This window comes from Larus michahellis, chromosome 2 (assembly GCF_964199755.1).
Source record: "Larus michahellis chromosome 2, bLarMic1.1, whole genome shotgun sequence".
NCBI classification, from domain to species: Eukaryota; Metazoa; Chordata; class Aves; order Charadriiformes; family Laridae; genus Larus; species Larus michahellis.
Window position 1 is genome coordinate 150,151,591 of NC_133897.1, and position 9,664 is coordinate 150,161,254.

The following is a 9,664-nucleotide window of genomic DNA, read 5'->3' on the forward strand; positions in this document are numbered from 1 at the left end:
GATGCTCAGGTGAGGTGTTTAAGCCCATATTCTTAGTGAGGTTCGTCAAGGGCTAAAACCTATGTATGTAGGTGATTTTGTATGCATCATCACTTGGAATAACAAATGAGAAGGAATTATTTCATGTTGATATTTATTTGCCAAACAGAAATGATTATGTATGCAAAATTGTGTGCACAAATGCAATATGTAAAATTGCAGATTTAAGTTAAGGAGCGATTCTAACATAATGTGCTGCGACTATGTCTTTGTAGATGTTATTCATGAAATCCATGCTAATTTTATAGTGATTCCTACAGCTAACACTATGAAACTTTGCTAGATATCTTGCTAATGTCATTTTAGATCTATTTCTGTGTTTGCCCTTTGTTTATAACAGTAACAGTTTATAACAGTAACTTTTTTTCTTGTACCTAGATGTTGTAGGTTGTATATGTGGGCATGTATTTATTTAAAAATGTGTGTGATTTTGTTTGTTAATAACATAGCAAGCTTTTTTGCTAGAAGTGAAAGTGACTGCATGTCAACTACTGACTGCAGCAATATAACTTTTTATCTTTATATACTTATTTTGTGGATAACAAATTCCTTTGCAACATTTAGTTTGAAAGAGTTGTCTGATTGGTAGCAATATTGGAATCCAGGTCTACATCCTCATTTAATGGCTTTGATGTGAGAGATTGCATTCTTACTGCGTTTTTATTTGGAACTTTACCCGGCATGTAACAGAAGAGATGCTGCTGTAGCATCTGGCTTTTGGAGCTACACTGCTTCCCATGTGAAATACTGAGATGTTGGAAGCTTCAGTGTGTGGTAAATTGTGCAGCTGAGAAAGGTTAGGTGCATTTAAAACACACTTCGGTTCAAATTAGTGCGTAACGTCTTTCGGGTCAGAGTTAAGGATATATCAAAGCAACTCCAATGTACTGTGAAGGGGTTTGTGACGCTCCTGTGGAAAAGTCAAATGATAAAGCTCTCACCAGGTTCCCTTCAAAACCCATTATCCAACACAACTGACTGAAGGACTGATCCTGCTTCAGGAGCTGCTGCTGTAGCTCCCCTAATACACAGTGAATGCTCGTATCAGTCACTCGGCCTTCGGAAGCGGACAAATATTTCTTCGTTGTTTTTTAAAAAGCTATTCTAAAAAAAACCACCCAGAGCTGAGCATTTTCACGGTGGACATACTATTTCAAGAATGTACAAAGCTAAATTGTTCTTTCAACAATGCTGCGTGTGCTGATTTCTTTCTCCACTATTGTATGAATTCTACTGTGTACAGTTGTTTTATTTGTTACGAACTGCAGTAAAATTTCAAAATGATCTTTCAGCATTTTGTTATCTCTTCTTCAGACAGAATTGTTTCTGTGCTGTTTTGTTCTTTTCAACAAGAGATCGTTTTCTCCAGATTCTTTCATTACTACTGGGATACAGTGACACAGCAATTGACAGTGAATTGGTTCAGCCAAAGTAATTGGGACTCCAGAATTCCTTAATTTGGAAATGAATCCTGGAAATTTGAATTCACAAAAACTATTCAAGAGCAGCTGGTTTAGAAGGGATTTCTTTTCGCCTACCCAGAGTAATTCCAAACTCATTCTGTCACTGCACGTGGTTTATAGATTTATTAATATGATTGTGAAATTGTTCAGAGAAATGTACTTCTAATAAATGTAGTCCTTCTAAAAATGAAGAACAACTTTTGTTCAAAAGAAGCATTTTGTAATTCTTTGATGCATGCCGCTGTGGAGATTAATTTGTGGTAGATTTTTGTTGCTACTCTAATAAAATGTTGAGCAAGATAATTATACTGCAACTCTAATTTTTTAACAATCCCTTGAATACATACCTTTTCCCTTGCTGTAGTTGGCAATGGACAGATAATGTAACAACATCCTTTGTCACCTGTAGGGAAATGAGCATCCTAAAAAAGCAAGCTTTGTTTCCTGAAGGAAGGGCACTTTGCCAGTAGTCTAGCAGTTACAGTGCTTAAACAGCAGGGGATTAATGTGAATCCTTGTCTCCGCTTCAAGGATTTTTTTATGCATTTTGCATTGGACAGCATTAAACAAAAAAAAAAAAGAGAAAGAAAAAGTCATCTTGGGAGTAGGGGCAGAGATCAGAAGCCACTTTGTTCTTTGGTCCCCACCATCAACTTAGTTGGTTGCCCTGCTCAATGGGTGCTGCCTTGCTCTTCTGGTGGTGTCAGACACTTCACTTGGAACCAGCCTCAAGAGGACGAGTGGAAGTACTTGGTCTGCTCTGATTTTACTGCAGGTAATGCGTAGGAAACTCACTCTCCTGGGTAGCAGGATATGCACAAAGGCTGAATTCCCTAGAGGTTAGACTAAAGCCAAACGCCTGTCTCTCATTCCCTGGGTAAATGCTCTGTCACTAGTACTAGAGGCAGATGGCCCATTCTCCAGTCAGATCTTGCTGACTTTTGTGAATCCCAGGTAGCAGGTCTCTTATCTTTTCACTTAGTACCCAACTCAAGTTGTCTACATGGGGCTGAATAACCCCATACATTAGTTACATGGTGGGGGTTGACCTGCTAGAGAGCAGCTCTGCAGAAACGAGGCACTACGGATCCTGATGAACAAGTTGACCATGAAGCAGCAAGAGCCATTGCAGCAAAGAAACCCATGAACCTCCTGGGCTGCATTAGACAGAGCATTGCCAACAGCTCAAGGGAGATGATCCTTCTCCTCTGCTCAGCACTGGTGAGACACATCTCGGGTACTGTGTCCAGTGCTGGGCTCCTCAGTATGAGAGAGACATGAACACACTGGGGTGAGTCCAGTGAAAGTCCACAGAGATGATGAAGAGACTGGAGCATATGACATACGAGAGGCTGAGAGAGCTGGGATTGTTCAACCTGGAGAACAGCAGGATCAGGAGGATCTTACCAGCAAGTATAAATACCTGATGGGAGAGAAGCTGCACCACGCCTCTTCTCAGTGGTGGTCAGTGACAGGGCAAGAGGCAATGGGCACAAATTGAAATACAGCAAATTTCACTAAACACTTTTACTGTGAGGGTGGTCAAACATTGGAGCAGATTTCCCACAGTGGTTGTCAAGTCAAGCTTAAGTTCCTCCCTAGAAATCTTGCTCCTTGAGCTTTTTGTAACAGCTCTAGGTTGTATCAACTGAGTGTTTACTTGCTCCCGTTCAGGTGAACTTTTGTTTTTGGCAAAGATGCATAATTGTCCTGTTCCTCTGCAGTGTATTGTATTTCTCGCTCTTTTATGGCAAGTGCAAGAGGTAATTTTTGTAATTGTTTTGAGACTTTTTGTGAGGTTTACCTTACATGTGTTTTTATTGATAATTTGATGTATAGAGCTAAACAGGGAGGAAAAAGGCATTTGGTACATTTTGTTAGTATCGAAGGCATAATGATTTGTGCTATTTCAGAAGATTCAAGTTCCCATTTATTGCCACTTTTGCACATAAATATATGAATTTTTTTTTTCTGAGAGATGCTTCAGTTTTGTTTCAGTATTAGATGTTGCCACAATTTTGAGTAAGAGGGGAAATATCACAATATTTTATATCATAGCTTGTTTTTGTGTGCTTCCATGCCAAAAGAACATGCCTACATGGCTCTGGGACTTCTCAGAAGTCATTGAGAAGGACTCCTCTGGGTAGGGGAATAACACCTGAGAAGGGATTGTCCCTCATGCTAAAAACAAGTGCCTGAAAAGATAAAGAACTCGAGAAGCAGTGTCTGACTGTAGTGCACTGCTTGCCAACGTGCCATGGTGCAGTGCTGTAAGGACTGACGACACACACAGTCTTGGGCTGTGGCTGCAGAGGTTCATGATGCTGAAGCTATTACTGCTTGCACGGGTGTGAGGAGGATAAAAGTACCAGCACTGACAACTCTGAGACCACTGGTGTTCCTCCCAAATCTTCCAAAACAGAAGATTTTGGGACTGCTTGGTACTAGTGCTACCAAGAATTATTTGCATTTGTTAAATTGTCTCTTTTCACATCTGTAACTACTGCGGATATTTGCATGAATGTGGTGAGGGTTTTGAGCTCTCAGCTTAAAGCTAGCATTCAGGAAATAACAAGAAATTGAATCCTTGCTTGGAATATTTTATCACAGCTGGATAAATCTCCTGAAGGGTAATCAGACAAATCTTAACAGGCTGATGACAGGCCAGCTAGACAGCTGGATTTTGTCATGACTTAATAAAAGCATATAAAGTATAGGAATGGACCTTTACAAAAAGAAGGAAAAAAAATCAAACAAAAACAAACCAAAAAGTGAAAAGCCCAAACTCCAAAAAGAATGACGACAGCTTTAAGAAACAGGATGTGCTTACGGAAACTACCTGCTGGCCATATGTTAGTATTATTCATATGACAAGGCTCATATGAAGAAAAAATGTTGGTAAGACCTTACAGAGCTTATGGATTGTGCAGGAAGCTGGAGAGATTTCAGTAAACTCTAAATCTCATTCTAGAAAGTAGCACAGGTGCAAGAATGCAGCTTCAGGACACAAGATCCAACACCGGGGAAAAACCTGAATAGCCCCATCACCAAGTTGTGCCTCATCGAATACTTGGTTGAAAGAAAAATACAAGTACTATAATAACCCCTGCCAAAACAGGTATAGAAATAAGTTTTGAAGTACATCTATATACACCATAGGCAAGTCCCTTCTGCCACCTCAAGGTCGCTGATATGATTTTTTCAACTAATCTCCTGAGGCATGGGTATTTTTTCCAGACCAGAGGAGTCAATGAGCACGGATGGACTTGTAAAGGATACAGAGATGTGCAAACTCTAAATCTGCTCTAACCAAACTCACCTGGTGATTAAGACTGCATTGAGAAAAATAGTTAAAGTGAAGGTCTTGACGTATTAATCTGGCATGGCATTCTTCCAAGCAAAGGGAGAGAACCAGAAGTAAACTTCACACTACCATAATCAGTTTCTCTGGAGTGACCATAAAGATGAATCGAATCCCTAATGCGTTATATATGCCCTGTATCACTGATGGTGTACCATGATGGATTGACCCCAGCCAGCAGCTAAGCCCCCACAGAGCTGCTTGCTCACTCCCTGCCACAACACCAGCAGGATGCGGGAGAGAATATGAAGAGCAAAAGCAAGAAAACTGGCAGGTTGAGATAAAGACACTTTAATAGGTGAAGGAAAGAGGGGGAGAAACTAAGCAATGAAAAGGCAGTCACTCCCCACCTCCCACAGGCAGACCGATGGCCAGCTGGTGTCTGAGCAACAGCCACTTTGGAATACAGAATCCTCAATCTCTTCTTTACTACTCATCTTTTTTGCAGGGCATGATGTTATATGGTATGGGATATCCCATTTGCCAATTTGGGTCAGTTTTCCTGGCTATGTCCCCTCCCAACCTCTTGCCCAGCCCTGGCCCACTTGCTATGGAGACAGAGCTGGAAAGAGACAAAGCCTCGATGCTGTGGGAGCACAGCAACTGTCAAAATACCGGTGTGTTGATAACACTCTCTTAGCCACAAATGCAAAACACAGCACCATATGGGCTGCTACAGAGAAGGTTAACTCCATCCCAGGCAGACCCAGTTCATGTATTTAAATAGTTATTATTTCTTAGTAATGCCTAACATATTAAGAATTTATTTTGGTAAATAGACATTTGAGTGCTATTGTACAAAAAGAGATTCATCACCAGATGACAAAGTGTCATTCAGAGGGCAGTCAACCCTGCTAAGCTCCTGGGAGAGTCTGCTGTGGATGAACAGGGCCTGTGCAGAGACATGTCTGCAGGGAAATATTCTGCCTCCAGTAGAACCAGCAGCAGATATTTCTGACATTGGTTCAGTGGAAGTAAGTAACACCTAGGGGAATAATCTCCCCAGGGAAGTGGTGGACTCCCCATCATTGGACACTTTTAAGATTCAGCTGGACAGGGTGCTGGGCCATCTTGTCTAGACTGTGCTTTTGCCAAGAAAGGTTGGACAAGATGATAATCAAGGTCCCTTCCAGCCTGGTATTCTATGATACTTCCCAAAGTAGCAACTCCCAGATGCAAGCTGAGTCCTGTGAAGTTTTACTCACAGAACTGGCAAACTTGCTGAAGGTGCACTCAATGCCACTGTCCACATTGCTGACAAAGGTGTTAAACAGCTCCAGTGCCAATACCAACCCCTGAGGAATGCCACTCATCACTGGTTGCCACTCGGACATTGAGATGTTGACTGCAACTCTTCTGAGCGCGGTCATCCAGCCAATTCCTTATCCACCAAGCAGGCCATCCGCAAAATCTGTGTCTCTTCAATTTAGAGTCAAGGATGTTGTGCAGGACAGTGCCAAATGCTTTGCACAAATCTGGGTATAGATGACATCAGTTGCTCTTCAGAGTCGCTGATGGAGGGAAGAAACTCCACTGCAAAAATGCTCGAAAACATCCGCCATGATCACACTTGTATGTGGTCTGGCTTGTCCATCAGCCACTCCAGAGGGGTGTTGGGCTCCGTGGGTCAGTCAGTGTCCTGGAACTGCGGCCAAGCCACCTGGCCACATCTCTGTGCAAAGCCTCAGGGCTCAGGTCCTGCTCGGCAGTGGCCACCCTTGTATGGCTCTGGGCTCAGATGACCCACTGGGGCTGGGCCATGCGTCCTTATGGTGCATTGAACCCCCTCCCACTACTACACCCAACCTTGGCCCTGTGAATCCTTATTTCTAACTATCTTTTTACCTCTTCAGCCATATTTAAAGACCTTTAGACTTAAAATTAGCTATGTGCTCCTCAATCACAGCCTCTTCTTCACTGTTCTTGTCCAAAAGGACAGATAGCTAAATATCATTAAATATTAATTAAGTATTAATAACAATAATTGTAATTAGGGCTCTTTGCTGCTTCATTAGGGAGTTAAAAATATGTACAAATTGTACGTAGAAAAATAAATGCGCTGAAATAAAACGAAATAACCCAACAGAATTTATAAATTAGACATTATTATAGCATCATAACAGCTTCGTTGGTTAATGCTGTGAACGGATTTATTTGGGGGATGACTGTTTTAGCTATTCTAAAATCTAGCCTGCCCACCTGGCATGCCTTGGGCATTGGTACGGTTCGTGGCAGTGCAGAACAGTGTTGAAGTGTTGTTTTTCTAACCACTAAAGGTTAAAATACTGAAATAAGGAAAAACTCTCTGGAGAGGAAAGACTTGTTTCTTTTAAGGTCTGACAGGTTCTGCCAATGTTCCAGCTTACTTTGCATGCCATCCGCTGTCCCTCTGGAGAAAGAGAGCTTGGAACAGGATGTAAAAATCTTGATGTAATTCTCATCCTCATAGACCAAAATGGGTTGTGATGAATATCATGACACTGGGAAGCTGAAGGACTTTTCAGCCCACTTGCTTTCAAACCATCTGAGTTGCTGAAGGGGACAAGGAGAAACCGGTAAAACTGTACTACATGTAACAAGAATCCATTTAGGAATGATCTCTGATGGAAGATGGGGGAAAGAAGAATTTTGGCCGTGTAATTAACATACATTTGTTTTACAAAATTGTCGTACTGGAAGCATAAAATTCAGCAAGTAGTCAAGATTTTTTTAAAAAGAACATACATGGAATATTTGTAGGGGCAGTATGCTGGAGGTGAAGGAGTGGGAATAAAGAAAAAGTATGAGAAGGTTGTACAATGAGGGATGAACTGGGATGGAGCAGCCTGAGCCTGCAGAATGTCACCGTGCTGTTCACAGTTCCTCTTGCTCTCGCTGCATTCACCTTCTCTGAACTACTGCCATTTTGCTGGACACATGGATCATTTTCAGCCAACCTTTCGGAGCACAGGGGGCATTTCGCCTTTTCTCTCCTACGTAAAATTTCCAGGGGCACGTAAAGTGGAGCAGTTCACAACATGACATGTCAGAATTTCATTGCAAACACTGATCCACCATGGAAAACATCCAGGGAACAAGAGTGGCCCAAATGGTTTCAGAGAAACGTTTGCTTTTGCATCAGTGCAAATTCTTTCAGGAGATTTTTTTTTTTTTTTTTTACCAAGCATGTATCATGCTAAATCATTGATTTCTAAGTAAAAGTAAATAATTGTTAGCTGCATTCCACAGACACAGCATCTCCTCCTTGTCCAAACCATGTCCCACCCACCAGTGCTGGTAGGAGGTGTGTTGGGTGGTGGGGAGAAGCACCACCTGGACTGGGGGACAGACACAGAAACAGGCCACACGCCTCGGCTCTCACCAACCTTGGTGAGGCTCAGGAGCAAATATGGCCCAGGGCTGTTCCAATAGATACTTCGAGAACATCTGTCCTGTTTGAGAGGACACGCAGGCCATGGGCTACTCGATGATATAAACGTAGCCAAAGAAGGGGAATGGGCATGCTACATTGTGAAATGGGTGGGATATGGGGAAAAGACAGAAGGCTGCAGTTCTCCAAAAGCTCTGACAACCCTCCCTAGCTTTCACTTCAGCTTTCCCCACAAGCTCCTGCCCAGAGCTCACTCTGCCACTCCAACAGAAGTGAGTTTTGTAGCCACCAGTCCTGAGGACAAATCTGGGTGCTTGAACTTTCATCCTCAGGGGGCCTGGGAGAGGAGCATTCAACATGCTTCAAGAAACTTGGGAAGGGGATTTTACTTGCAGAGTGTGTTACAGGCATGAACACAGTAATGCTGTTTCTCGTAGTCATTCTGATGGGCAAAACCACTAGGCTGGAAACAAATTTGATGCAAAAATAACATCTGATCCCTTTATCACAATGAGTTCTGCCACAGATGTGTTACCTTGCCCTGGGAAAACCTCTCAAATCCTGTCTCAGATCGCCTGGAAAACTGGAGTTAATAGTCAGGGTGCAGGTTTATGGTGCATTCTGAGATACATTGTGGAACATTCAGTGCATCAGGTTTTTCCACAGATTTTCTCCTTTTATGTACAAACAGGTCATGTACTGGTTCCACAAGAGACTCACAAGGCACAAAATATAAATGATGTTATTTCTTTTTTTTTTTTTTATTTGTTTGTTGATTTCTTTGCTCCTGGTACAGTTCTGCTGCTCTGCTGGAAGTGGCCAGTGTTGAGAAAACAGTACTGGAAGGAACATCTGCGAGGACATCAGTACAAACAAAGGCAAGTAAAGCATATCAACAGTAATTAACTTCACCCGCAGCCACCAGATCTGCTGTGAAAATAAAAGAATGTATGAAGAATTTCAATTCTCTCCATTAAAACATGAGCAGCACTTCAAAAGGAGGAGAAGTTCTAGGTGCCATATATTGTAAGAGTAGAGCCTGGCTGTTCTCTTTGACTGAAATTTTATTTGTAAAATGCATTTTGGTTTGTTTTTAATGTAATTTGAAAATATAAATGCTATTATGATTTTTAAATCATTCATGGGGTGACAATAGATAGAGACAGATTCAAGCTCATTCAGAGACAGCACTTGCAGATAGCAAAAGATATACACTTTATCACCACTAATGTGAAATGTTTGTTTCATTATATTAGTTTCATTAAATCAATATTAAACATTTGTAATTAAGATACAAACATAACAAAAAAAATAGGGAAAGAAAATTAGTTCCCTTTTGGAACTAAATTCAACATATTTGTCCTGGATAATTTAAGTCCAGCGTAAGTTAAAATGTTTTCTTCTGAAAGGCATTAACAGCTAAAAATGGAA